Genomic DNA, 14,669 nt, shown 5'->3' on the forward strand with positions numbered 1-14,669 from the left:
GAAAATCAATTGTGAACAGCACTTACAGCCAAGACAAGATTTAATTTGGCACCAGACTTAGAGAAAAATCTGATAAGATACAGGAAATCTGAGAAGTGTAGGGCACATAATTCAATAAATGTACTGTCACTGAATAACTGAGAAAAAAAAAATTGTTTCATTGACTGTAGACCTGAAATGTGGTGGTCTGCTACCAGGGTCATACATCCAGATGAATTTCTATTATCTCTGGTAGAGCAGGAGAAATGATTTGAGCCAAAGGTGATCCAGACAAGGTTAACGGAGGGACAGTGAGCTAAAGAAGATCAATAGCTGATTGTCTGGGGGCAGAGCAGCAGGATAAGGGGAAGTGTGAGAGAAATGGAGCTTATTCCACGTGAGTCAAAGGAACGCCGCAGTGAAGCTGCTCCAGTCGCTTCCTCTCCACAAATTTCTGTTGCAGGCTGAAAATAGGCTTTGCCATCAGATGCAAATAATAGAATATCCTGATGATTATACAGCTGAGCTGCACCCATTCTCTGCATGATACTGTCATTTTTTTTTCCTCCTCAAATTTCCATTATCTGTTATGGAGGGCAAGATTAATTCATTTTGGAACAGCTATTCAGAACGAGTGAATACCCAGAAAGGGGAGGAATATATATATATGAGGCACTTACACAACAAAACATAGCCTCCTGTACAGTTATAATTACTGTGACAAAGTACTGTAACAAGGCTGGAAGAAGTACTCAGATCTTTTTATAGAGTTAAAGTACAAAGGCAGCAATGTTTTAATACTCCATTAAGAGTCTTGATCCTACATAGAACTGAGGTATTTTTAGCAAATGTATTTTAGGTCTCAAAAGCAAAAGTACTCTAAGTATTCTGCAGTAAAATGTACCAAGAGTGCAGCAGGAATGAGTCCTAAACCTGGAAATCAGTTGCAATTTTGCACTTACGGTTTCCCCATCTTGTAGTCAATGGGGTTTCAGTTAAATGTCTGAAATAATTGGGATGAGATTTTCACATTTTGTTCCTCAACATTAAATACGTCAGTTAATTCCACAAGTGGGAATTTTAAAGCGTTAAAGCGTCTTTAAAAATGGCAGTCGCTAACAGGTGGCTACATGAGACTACAGGCGAGAACAATCAGAGTCATCACGCCGAACACGGAGACTCATCTACTCACCAGTCCGTCTTTACTGAATTTAGTACAACGGCACAGTATTTGAGTAAATTTACTCGGTTACTTTCCAACACAGCAGGGACACCATTGGACAATTGTTCAAATTCAGGAAACACCAAAACAAAATTCTGAGAAAATGTCAGAGTGAGTAAAAGATAATAATTATAATTTCTCCAACCTTTACATATATGGGTTGAAGTGTCTGACTCATTTGTGTGAATGTGTCACTTTCATTATAATCTATTAAAGATTACTCATGTTTTGTCACATCCACTAACTTCCTTCTTCACTTTCTGATGTATCATCTGGTGCTTACCGTGGTTCCCCGAAAGTTATCGGCGACAGGAGACCAAATGAAAAACACAGTTACCTTGAAGAGTTACGGCCTTCTCTGGCTTTGAACATAAGTATGTGACTCAACAAAATATATAGCACAGATCGAGTCGTCTTCCAGACATTTCAAAGTGGAAATGTTACATATTTTATCTTCAAGGTGTTTCCAATGTTCAGAGAACACTCAGAAAAATGCCTCACAACTATTTCACCAGGACTGTTGGATGGTGTTATGCTTCATGGTCGGATACAAAGCAGGGAGGAGTCCTCTTCTCGCCCCGTCTCAATACTACTGGACCTTGTAAAAGCAGCTGTAGCCAACTGACAGTGATCGATGGCTTGACAACCACGTGAGACTGTGTTTGACATTTACATCGGAGACTTCAAAATATCAAATGGGATGTGAAGACATTACTCATCTCACCGGACTGCTTAATATTGATGAAGTACTCTTTCTCTGAACTTTGATGTGTAATTGAACAACCTCTATTAATGAAACTCTGTAGTTTCCAAGAAATGGGAGGAATAAAATGAATTTAAGGCAGAGGCAGGGAGCTGTACAGTAGAACTTTCCCATTAACAATATTATTTAAATCGTGTATTGATTAGGGTCTGTTGTACACCTACAGTTGCACAACTATAATTTGGCTTGGCTACTTTTTCCACATTACTGCGGCACCGACGTGATGAATTACATATTTAAACAAGGCCACAGGAGAGGAGAGAATTTTTCCCAACCCATATTTGAGCGTACACGTTTGCATTATCTTTTGAGTTAAGTCAAATAGTTAATAAATACTGTGTAGTTCATCTTTAAACATTATTTGGATGGCTGTTACAAAGTTGCAGCTGATGTTTATAAACCTTTTCAGTTGCTTAATAAATGATTTAGAAAAGTATTTCATTGTTTACTCACAGTGAAATAACAATAAACTACATATTCTTAAAATAAATTATAAATTTGCCATTTTTTATTAGTGGTTATGATAAAGTGTCGCCAAAAAATATTTCATACTGTGCTACGTTGTTATGTGAGTGGTCAGATGAGTAAATATATTCCTTATGTAATAATAATAATAATAATCAGTATTTATTCATATAACAATTGTCAAAACACAGTTACAATACTAAAGCTAAACACAATAAAAACATGAAGAGAGTAAAATGAACTAAAATGTAAATTAATCCACCGAAAAAACAATCTTAAAAAAGTGTGATTTCAATATGATTCAATAGGCGAGACTTGGCAGCCCTGATCTCCTCAGGCAGGTCCTTCCAAAGTCTGGGAGCCTTTGCCGGAAGGGACATGGGGCAATTAAAGATCTGATATTAAAGCATCTGATAGGGGCCCTGAGGGTTTTATGGTTTTAAATACCCTTTCAGTGTGTCAAAGGGAGGCGTTTCACCAGTCACAGCCGGACGCTGGACACAAAGCTGATAGCCTGTGAGCCATACAAAGGTCAAATCTGACCCACAAGACATTGTTGTGAACGGTATCTGCGTGTCGAGGTACTCAAACCCCATTTGTGACTCCTCTCTCTCTCTCAGCCTGTGTCTCTGTCATGTTTTCAGCCACAGCACACTTCCTCGGCTCCCTCGAGGACCACCACATCTGATACCGGCACACTGATGTTAAATGCTCTGAGCGAGGAGGGAGCTCCGTCCTGCCAGTCTTTGTTTCTGTTCCTGAAGAATGTCTTTGCTCTGGGGGACTGTGAGTAGGACACATAGTTGTTTTATCTCCTCCATCACGGTGCCAAGACAGGGGATGACAAAGCTGTCCAGCCCCAACCCTAAAGACCTGAACACCTACAGTGAACACAATCATTGTCTGTGCATGCAGACATGTATGTTACATACTGTGTACCCATAGTTCACTTAGCTGTATCTGTAAGTCTGATTCATCTCCCAATGAGAAAATTATTTACACTTAATCTTAATAGAGTAATGACCGATTGTGCTGCAGTGTTACCGAGGTGGTGAGGTCAATGGAGAGGGAAGATAATGAGGATGACAGTGATGTGTTGCTTCTGTTAGAGTCTGTGTCATCCTGCTCGCCCTTTGATTTGATCACACAACCAGTTCTACATCCGATAAGCAAGACTCTCATCCCTCACTGTCACTGTGAATGTCTGACACCCGAACCATTTCCAAAACAAAGGCCTTGTCGCATAACACACGTAGCAGTGACTATATTAAAACTAAATATAGAACTGTACTGGAAATGAAATAAACCTTTTTTGTTCTCCAGAATAAATGACGGCAAAAGTTTCTGCAAAACCAAGTTAAAACTATGTTTCTCTGTGTTGAAGCATTACGTTTCTTCAGGTTGAATTTTCAGTTTTTCTCTTCTAACAATGCTGTGCTTATGCCCTAGTTAGGTTTAGGCACAAAAACCACTTGGTTAGGGTTAGGAAAACATCATGTTTTGCCTTAAAATACCTGTTTTGGTCACCACAGATACAGCTGGAAATTGTCCAGAGATCCCCTTAAAATTATCCAGTGGTTTCTCAAACAAATGCTGAAACACAGACTTGAACCATGGTCACTGGCTTGGCAGCGGTGTTGCCTCCAACTCTACCACCATCCCCTCAGCCTCGACACGAAAGTCAGATCACAAGCACATATTGTGAACATGAAATCACATGTTTTGTATATGTCAACAAGGTATGTAACCTATGTGCGCAAATTTGAACGTAAATACAGTTTTCTCAGTATCATGAAATGCCACTATTCATTATCTGAATTTGATACATTTTTCCAATTTCATTTGTGAAAGTGTAAGATTAAAAATTTTATCCCATTCAATGCGCCGGTAGCAAACAGGAGGTCATCCAGCTCAGGCATCGAAAGACTTCAGTGCACTTGCTCTATGGGTCCATGAAGGCCGGTTTGGCATCCGCACCCCCTGAGCAACTTCTGAAGGACTGAATGGGGCACCATATTTGAAAGCTGTATCCAGTTCTCCTTAATACAGTCATGGTTTTGCTTTTCTAACTCAGCAAACAAAATAGGAAGGCAAGAGTGGCGGCAGCTGTTATACTCCACACAGCCCAAAAACATTACCTTAAAAAACCCCTCTCTCAAAGTGCAACCATTCATCTGAGACCAGATACAATTCACACATGTTCAAAGGGTGAAGGAACTGCCAACCCTTCCCAGAAAACACAGAAAACACAACATACACAAAAACAAGGATGAAAAATACTTATTTCCCCCGGGTGAAAACACATTGCACTGTAGAAGCGTGGTCTGAGACACGTGCTGTCTCCAGTTTTGTTAGGCCTTGCTAATAATAGTTGACCTTCACATCTAAACAAAACATCACCATTTCCAGGTAGCGTTATTTTGTTCGACCAATGTGTGAATATTTACAAGCCATACCAGGATTGTGATGGAGTGATTATGTCCCAGTGTCCCTTTTCCAATTACCGTGCCTGCTTTTAGCTGACAAAGGTCTGTGTTTGTTTCCTGAGAATATGAAATCACATAAACCCACAACACTGTTTTATTACATTTCATTATACTATGTGAGACCCAGTTGAAGTAGATAATGTTTCCTGTCTATTAAATGTTCTTTTAACTGAATGCATTTATTAGATGAGGACTGTGCCGATGCATGGAATAAGATGCAATTAATTGAAGCTAGATCTAATTACATCCAGGCTGCAGGGATTTGAATATTCGCAGTTGTAAATGTTGCAAAGTTTGTGCTATCATTTGGTAAATGTTTTTGTACATTTTGAAGAATTAGAATGATATATTTCACAAATTCATCACTACTATGGTCATAACCACTCACTCATAAGACCCCGAAGAGCTTTCAGGAGATGAGCCATTGATTCCCTGGTGGCTCAATGCACAACTGCACAGCCACAATGCGGGAGGAGGAGAGTCACGCAGCAAAGATAATCCACTTTCATGGGCCAGAAAAAGCATTTGGATCACAACATACAATTCAAAAAGAAGATTTAGGTAGAATTGGATGACGGTATTTGCTAAAAACCCCGGATGCACAGCACATCAACACGAGTAAAACCTATGATAACATGCATACGGTCGGAAAAAAGCAATGCTGAAACATGCTCTGCTTGCTCAAAGAACATAATTTCCCCTCCCTGCACATTTCCACATCCTATAGCCATTTTCAGTCTAAGCACATCCATCTCCTCCACATATTCCAGTGTACACCTGTTCCCTTTAAAGTCCCTGAGTGATAAACAGTCATCCTCCAGAGGGACTCCATGTTATAACGTCGCAAAGGAGAAGATGTCAACCAGCAGACACCTTTATATGTTATCATTCTTTATCACAACTCCCTGGGAACTGAGTTGTCATTCTTTTCACTCAGTTACAGGCAGTCACAACACAGACACATGCACACAATACTCTGCAGGGGCACACACCGGGTGAAAATACAACTTCACAATAGGATGAGATACAAGTGTGCACTCAAAAAACATACAAGACCGAACACGCCGTCTTTAAACTGTGATGGGATGTGTTTATTATCCCCAGCTTGAAATTCTCAGTGGCTGTTTTTTATGTGAGACTTTGGCTTTTTCCATTTGAGCAACAAAGAAACCTTTACGAGGAGCTGTCTCATTCAAGGAAGATGAAATTAAAATGAATAGCGCAGTAATGATAGGCAAGGTCTCCGGCTGTTTTTCCCTTCAGTTGCCATCCTTGTTTCCGCCTGTGCTGCTTTTCAATCTGTCGCATTTCAAAAGATTCACTGCGACTGCAGACATTTGATCTTTTAACCTCCACTGAAATCTGACAAAAGCGAATGAAAGGAATGAACTCGCACCAGATTCTTTGCATATTAACAGAAGTCATTGGCTATTATTTTGCAACCATACATTACATGGTCTGTGTACATGAACCCCTTTGCATTTTGTGCCAAGGCATTACATCGACAGCGTGGAGCCCAGAGGACCAGCCTTCTGGATCTGCCACATCCACTTTAGGTGGAGGTAATTAGATAAGACACTTAATGACAACATGTTGAATAGATGAGATGGGAACCACATGGGCACTGTGTGCAGTCTGCCCTCTAATCCGGCCTATTTATTACCATTTTCACAAGATGCCACCATCTCAAGAAACACACGAGGGGCTATTAAATGTTTGTCTGCCTCCCTCTCTCATCTCTGGCTACAAGTGCAGTGGTGGATCTAATAAAAGCAAAGCTACAAAGCCTCAGCTTTAATCTTGCACAAATTAGCCCAACAAACTGCAAAAACCGCACTAACCGCTAATAACTACAATCCTCTTTAGCGATGCTGGAAAAAAGTACAGTAAGAGAGAAAGTCACATCTGGGGATCAGATTGCTTATTTTATCATACAGTCATTTGCCTGTTTTGTGAGGGCAGTAAATCACCTCTAATTGAGTCTTGTATGCAGCATGTGTTTAGAGACTGTAACTCCAACCCCTTTAAACCCCGCTGTGGCTTGATATTGAATTAAAAAAGAAACAAAACACCTCTATACATCAGCGCTCAATAAATGATATGGCCCCTACAGTGGAAGCTGCCTGTATGTTCAGAGAATCAATTTTAAGCTATTATGAAAGATACTAATTAAGCCTGCTGAATTGATGAAACCCATGAAAAGCTATTTGGATATGTTTCCTGCACCATACTGCATCAAAGGATGTGGCATATGAAGGCAAACAGATCAAGATAATGATTTCTATATGAGGTGTTATGAAACTGTCACCATTTGCATTTCTATTTCTGTCCGCGCTCAGGCATGTCTCCATGACTGTCGCAGCTTAACAGCTTCAGTGGGATGCTACCTCATCACGCAGGAGGGGCAGGTCACCCTAACATTGTTAGATCCGGGTGGAAAGGTCATATGAGACTGTCGACAGGGAAAAGCTTAGTCCCATCGCTGGTAAATACGCTTTCTCAATCATACATTTTTGAATTTGATTAGATTTTTCTTTTTTTAGGAAGTTTAGAGCGCTGCAATATATGCAGACAGAAAAAAAAACTCTCATTCATCATATAAGATATAAAGATAAAAGGTGAAAGTGATCTTATTTCCTTTTTTTGTCGGCTCCAGTAATGGGTGTATAATTCAAAATCACAGCACCACCTGGGAAGGAGGTAAACGTCATCAACCAGGAGTAAATGGATGGTTGAAAGATGAAGGAGGCCACTCACATTCAGTGCAAAAGACTTGAAAAGAGAAGTGGGTTATGATCTCTCTACATGTACTGCAACCTCTATAAACACTGAGCTCCATCCATGAAGGAAGACTGCTAGATGTGGTTCAGAAAATCGATTTTTTTTTTTTTTTTTTACTGTTCTCACATTAAAGAATAAATGTTCACACTCAAACTGATAAATTAAAATAATATGATTATTGCATAGATGCATCCACACTGGCAGCCAGCCTGTGCAAACAAACAAAACACAGAATAAAGTTTAACATGTTTCGTAAAAAGTACCCCAAAGTCACACTTGAGTAAAAGTATCACATCAACATATTACATCACCCGTTGTACTTACACTTCCAAAGTATCTGATATTATATAGGTAATGCACTTAAGCCATAAAGTAAAAGTAACAGTTACAAGTAAAAGTAAAGTTACGTGTATGCATTTATGTCCTGTATACTAGTTCGACCGATTATCTGCCTGGATAGTAATTGGATATACGATAATGAGCATTTCTCTAATCATCAGAATCAATGTTTTTTTGTTTTTTTTTCTATTGCAGATAAAATAAATAAATGTAAAAATGCACTTATTTGGGTCACATGCAGCATTCAATCGACAAAGTAACTAGTTACTAAATTTAATTTAAAATAAAAGGTGCATTATTGCCTCCTTAATTACAGTACTTGAGTAAATCTACTTAGTTACATTCCATCACTTGTTAGAACTGTCAACAGTTACCGTGGCACGTGTAGGTTGCACCGCCCGGCGGGGACTGTAGGTGGATCAAACCGAACGCTCCCACAGTGGAGCCGCGGTTCCAGCAGGTGCACGAAGGTGAAGCGATCTGAAGAGGAGGGGGGCGTGTTTTCTGTCAAAACGCACGCAGCCAAAGCACCAACGTATCGGTCAAAAAGTAAATTAAAAGGCTAATTACAGAGCATTAAGTTTCCAAAGTTGAGAGTTGGATTATGTTTTTCTGCATTGTTGTCGCCGAGGGACAGGAAGGAGAAGGAGAGCAGCTAGCAAGAAAGAACGGTAAGGTTAGCATCAGTGCGTTAACGTTTGTCATGGCGTGTTTGTGGGGAGTTTTGCTACAACGAGCTGTTTTACCCACTCATTGTTGTTATGAAGACATGTCCAGGTCCATCAAATAATCGTTCACGAAGCTGGAATAGAAATATTTAATTGTGTAGCACAGTAAATATACATTATCCAACTGTTACCAAAGTTGAGATGCACCTTCTGTGAGGCCTAACAAAGATGGCAGACGGAAGTGACGTATCTACCTCGTCTCCATCTCATCTCAGATACATATTCACTGTTTATTTACAACTGTAAGGGAGTGAATTTTTATGTCACTCATTTGTTTAAATTGTATTAAGGCTTTAAGTTATACATAATCATGGGTGTGGCTGCTTTGACGGACAGCTAGGGAGCTTTCTGCTAGGCTAATTCGAGTCACAGATGATGACCTCTCACCTGTGTTTGTGCCTTTCATTAAATGATAATGTCTTGCTGTGCAGTTAATCGGAGGCACAGACACCAGTGTTTTGGATTAACAAACAACCCTGTTACAGGAGACAAAAACTGGAGGCTCTGGAGGAATAAACACCCAGAGTCAAGGAGAGCACAGTTTGTTTTTTAAACCTCTGGGATTAAAACGTGGATTTATCTTTGCTTTTGCTTCTCAACCTGTCTACAGCAACAAGCCACCAAGCCAAGGTGTGAGGGAGAGGAGATGGGTACAAGAAAAGACACTGCAGGATAACATAAAGATCAGGACTCTCTGGTGAGTTCTGACTTTGGTCAGACACAAAACTGAACACTAACACACAGACACATACACCCGTGGTACCTGTTGTTGGTCATTGTCTGGCAGCTGCTGCAGCTTCTGTCTGTTTTGGGCAGATAAACCCACAAATGAACCCAAGCTAGGTGGGCTTGTTTAACTAATTAGGCTTGCTTCAGCTCCACCCTGCCAAGATGGTGACTGCCGGTAAGACCCAGTTTGAGCTTCATTCTGGCTCTTCAGTAACCTATGGGTGATGTCAGGGTGGCTCTGTCCACCATTTTTACAGTCAGTTACTCCATATTGCCCACCGTCTAATAATAGGTAGTGTGTTGCAGATCAGTAAGAATGGAATAGGCTGAACATTTGTATTGAATGAAGGACCCACGTAGTAACTTGTATTCTTGTCGGCATTGCAGTTAGTTCAGCCTTCTTCTGTAAAACATCATACTAATACATGTACATTACTCTTTGCAACCAGAGCTACAAATTTGCAGTGATGCAATTTCTGCTTCGACTAAAACTCCCTCTCATGCGTATCAGCAACTCTTAACATCAGTTGAGAGGGTGGAAAAACAAATTTTAATGTAGCTGAATAAATGTTTTATTTGGTGCTAGTTGACATCAAAGGACTGTACTACTACATACCACCACAAAAGCCCTAGTGACTGCCACCACAGGGAACGGCGTAAGTGGTAATAAATCCTTTCAGATAGCCTAATTTTCTAAAACATGCTTGCTCCAGAGACCTTCCTAACCAAACAGAAAAGAGGCATCATTCAAGGTTACATCACTTGTACAGTTTCCTCTATTGCTGTTGAAGAGGTTTGCATCAAGACCAATGAGCAGCTTTTTGTCCTCCTTTTTTTGCTGTTTTTTTTTTTAAAATACACACAGAGTCAAATAAACTATGTCAGATGGATGTGATAGACAGCGTTTCAACTGGTGTGAAAAAATAGATGTTGCCACAGATTGCTGTGCTGTGTTTTATGTTCCCATTTTTCATGATTTATCACAGCGCCTTTGCTGTGTTCCCCTGCCAAACACTTTTGAGCCACACGATCCAGTTATAATCAGTTGTTGTTTCACATTTGGTGGAACAAAACAAACAGTAAGACTTTTACACATTAAACATGGAACACAAACCTGCTGTTGGTTGCTGCAGGCCTGTTGAAAGCCAGGACAAGGCCAGAGCAAGGCATGAATCAAGGCTGTGTAGAGCTCATATGGTGGGTGTCTGGAATATTAAACCGGGCAGACTTGAACTCAGTAAGACCCAGAGCTCAGCAGACATGAGCACACTGTTTGGCCATGATCTGTAAGACATTGTCATTTTACCAGACAGTGAGGAGATCTGTCTCCTGGATGAGCACAAAGCTTTGGGGACGCTAGCAGCTTCCAAGACAAGCAACAAACAGATCTGAGAAAGACAGAGATTAAACTGTGCAGCAGGAAAATCACCAGAACTCCGAGCAAGGGTTAAAGGACAGCAATATCTTACCACTCTGTGTATGTGAGCACCAACACTTACGCAACTAAGTACTGGATGATCATGTTAGCATTTGGGTTATTCGATTCTATTCCGAGCCTCGCAGGGATTACTGATGGGCCTATCATATTTTTGGCAACGTCATTTTAGAGGAATTATCTAATATGGGCTGTGTCATTAAGTAAGCGAGTAGGATGAGAGAGAAATGGCACAGTTGTGTGTGTTTATATGCAAAGTAGTAGGATAGATGGCGGCATTCATGTATACAGTGAATTATTTTATGCATTGTGTCTAAAATAGCAGGATTACACCTTTTAACAGTGGTTGTACATAATCAGGAAAAACAAAACAAGATGTGCAACTTTCATTTATGATTGATCAGGGAGCCTAGCAGTTCTCTCACATGCGCAAACGCACACGTAAAGAAGCAGACAGACAGACTCACACATAAATATGTAATTTTCATCTGATCCAGGTTTGATTATGCATCACACGTAAACACATTTCTGTAAAACACATTAACCTTTTGAAGGCAGGTAGAGAGAAGTAAAAAAAAGCTACATCCATCCTTGTCATAAATAATCAGCATTTTCATGGCAGAGCGATGATTCAAGCACATGTACGTGTGTCTCCATGCACACAGCTACTCGCTTTCATTCTCTGGTAAAAAGAGCTGGAAATGTTAATCTGTCTTGTGGCTAATACAGGATTTACGCCTTTATGCACACTGATTTTTGTACAAACATACTGATTAGTTAACTAAATGTTAACACTGTTTCCATACTCTTATTCTATCATGATGTTTGATTTTTATATTTTGCTGTGTCCACTGTCAACATGCAGTAGGTATTAATAATTCAGGAACACTTGCGTCAAAGGAGACTGGGCCATTTATAGCTACAAATGGCTTTATATTTGTATCTGATGGGATAAAAGGATGCTCCTCTCAGCACTGAAGCAGGAGAAAGTGCAGAGGGTAACAGAACAGAACTCAGCAGACTTGTAGTACTGAGATGAGATATGGCGTATAAATAATACACAAGGCAAGAAAAACAAGTGAATTCATGATTAATACGAAACCAAAACTTGGAGCTGTAACCAGCTGCAGCTGTAGCAGGTACACAGTAGCTGCAAAGACCAGAGGAATGGGAGTGAGAGCCTTTGTACTTGTGTGGTTTGTGCTAATTAGGTTTGCAACGATATTACACTTTTATAGTATGATAACCATCTAAGTAAATACCGCAGTTTCACGGTATAAAGTATTCCATAATTATGATTATAGTCATCATTATAATAATTGTTATGATTAGTTAGAATTAACGACCCTTAAAGGAATGAAAACAGAAAGGTTTTCTGGGGGTTGAACAAATGCTTTCTGACAATGTCATAAAATATTCTGTCCTGACTGACATTAAGCTAGATAGAAACTTGAAATATATATACTTTAATAGCACTGATATGGTAGAATTCAATACTGTCAATGAGCAAATGTACACTGTATGACAACCGTCAGGTTTCATTTGTCATTGCTAACTGGATCCAACTATCTCATGTCTCACTGACATGTAAGAAAACACCTAATATTATAAAAATGAACATAACGAATTAACATGGCTATTGTTAGCATGCACTGCTGTTAAGCTAGTATGTTAGTATTGGGAAATGTTGGCTGCACGTTCTCTTCCATTCTTGTGCAACTAACTTGCCAATGCAAATGTGTAGCTTTGTGGAAGACTCTGGACGTGCATCCTGGTGTACACGGGCAGAACGCAGGCAGGCAGGCAGGCATTTAGTTAAAAAGACAGGTAGCCTGTCAAATTGTTTCATACAGGATTTTTTACTTTTATTACCTCTGCCAAGGAGGTAATGTTTTCACACATGTCCAATGTTTGTCAGGAGGATTAAACAAAAACTACTGAATGGAACGGATTTCCATGAATCTTGGAGAACAGGTGTCAGGCCCAGAATGGACCCCATTAACTTTTGGTGCGGATCCAGAAAAGGGATGGATCCAGAATTTCTTCTCACCTTCGTTAACATTGGGAGATAGGGTGTTTTTCGATGATTTAGGGAAAAATGCATGGATCTTGATGGAAAAAAGGTGTATTTAGGTTGCTTGTACCTATGAGTGAGTACAAAAGTGCACTGTTGGGGTATTGAGGTATGTGCTCTACTGAGTGCCACTCTAGTTTGTCAGGTTGTTGTAGGGATGTCAGGAGATTTTCTGCAAATATGACCAAAAATGCTCCTAGAATACCTACCAACCCTTAAATGTAAACAGAGGAGTGTTTGATTATTATTATTATTATTGATCGCTTTCACTCCTACGTTGTCTGGTCATGCAGACAAAGTCACATGATTCTCACTCGCTCACACTCAATTTTCCAGCAGGCCAGTTCCTATGCCAATTATCGGACCCCCCCATGTAATTCAATTGACAGACCTCAGGCCCTCTGGTCCTGCTGCTTCTGCAGGGAACTGTGGCTGAATAGCAGACTTCAATCAACGTTCACGCTGTAGCTATATCTCCTCCAATATAGCTGTCAGACTATTAGCCATGAGAGATATGGTGGAGTGTTTCATAACAGCAATTCATCAAAACACAAAATCCACTTGATGCAGAAAGAGGGCACGATCATTTTTAGTGTTAGCTCTAGTATTTAGAAAATTGAAACACACATTTCCAAAGGAAAGTACTTCTTTAAAACACTTTAAACATAAGTCAAGTGGCATGTCTTCTTTAGAGGAGTCAATCAGGTTGCCAACCAGATGGGATGTAAAGCCTTTGTAGCCAGACATACCCCTCAGGAGCCCAATCCATCATCTGCTGATCTGTCTCTGAATCTGCACTAGTCCCTCCCTCTCATTAAGGAAATGAAAGTCTTAATTGGAAATTGTGTTAATTCTCTGACATGTTTGAAACTCCATCTCACCTTCACTTCCTCTGAATTGCAGATGCACTTGACAAATTTGGGGCGTCAGCTCCAATGATGCATATCCCGTCTAAATGTTTTCATTTTCGCCCACTTCCCACTATTCACGCCACATTATGAGCTCAATGATTAATGCCTACAAAAATTACAATCATGCTGGTTCACCAAAACTAATCTCTGGTGGAAAATTGGAATCGGTAGTGGTGAGTTGCTCTTACAGTCATGCTTGAATAAGAATTTTTGCTCTGAACTAAACATAATCTTGTAGATGACTAGTACAGTGGCATAATTAATTACTGCTCCATTCATGGACACAAACACATAATTAATATTAATACATTTACACAGATGAGCCTGGGCCAGCTTCAAAAACTCTGTGTTTCAATATTATTCATGCCCCTCAGCTGACAAAGCCCCCATTTCTTTTGACCCTTGATGACTAGAAACAAAACACAAAACAGCGTCATCATGCTTTGAGCTGTGTTCTTTGTCAAGGCCACAGAATGACAAACAGTCTGACAAGGCACCTTCAAAAGGACAAGAAAAAAGAGTGAGGCCAACCTTTTTGCTATTAAGTAGGCACCTTATAACTACAGTACACCCATCAAGCAATAAGTATGATACATTTGTCTGTAGTGTGGTGCATCTTAACGGTCAAGCTGCGTGTGATACTAATATGGTCTTCACAATGAGCACATAAGACAACACATTCTGTGGATATTATCAGTCCAAAATCTTATCCTGCCTAAACAGTATGTCAGGAAGAAAGCATTATGCATGCATAGAA

At 40.0% G+C, this 14,669-nt stretch overlaps 1 long non-coding RNA gene across 5 annotated transcripts in view; it reads left to right on the top strand.

Moving 5' to 3' along the window:
- The first annotated feature begins 8,461 nt into the window (after positions 1-8,461).
- Positions 8,462-14,669, top strand: part of LOC311265176 — a 91,048-nt gene continuing 84,840 nt past the window's right edge. For all 5 annotated transcript variants that reach the window (XR_014623546.1, XR_014623547.1, XR_014623548.1 and 2 more), the window contains exons 1-2: positions 8,462-8,706; positions 9,374-9,460. This is a non-coding gene — a long non-coding RNA (uncharacterized lncRNA). The remainder of the gene's footprint in view (positions 8,707-9,373; positions 9,461-14,669) is intronic.

The sequence above is a fragment of the Pagrus pagrus genome (assembly GCF_965226575.1).
Source record: "Pagrus pagrus genome assembly, chromosome: 11".
In the NCBI taxonomy this organism is placed as follows: domain Eukaryota; kingdom Metazoa; phylum Chordata; class Actinopteri; order Spariformes; family Sparidae; genus Pagrus; species Pagrus pagrus.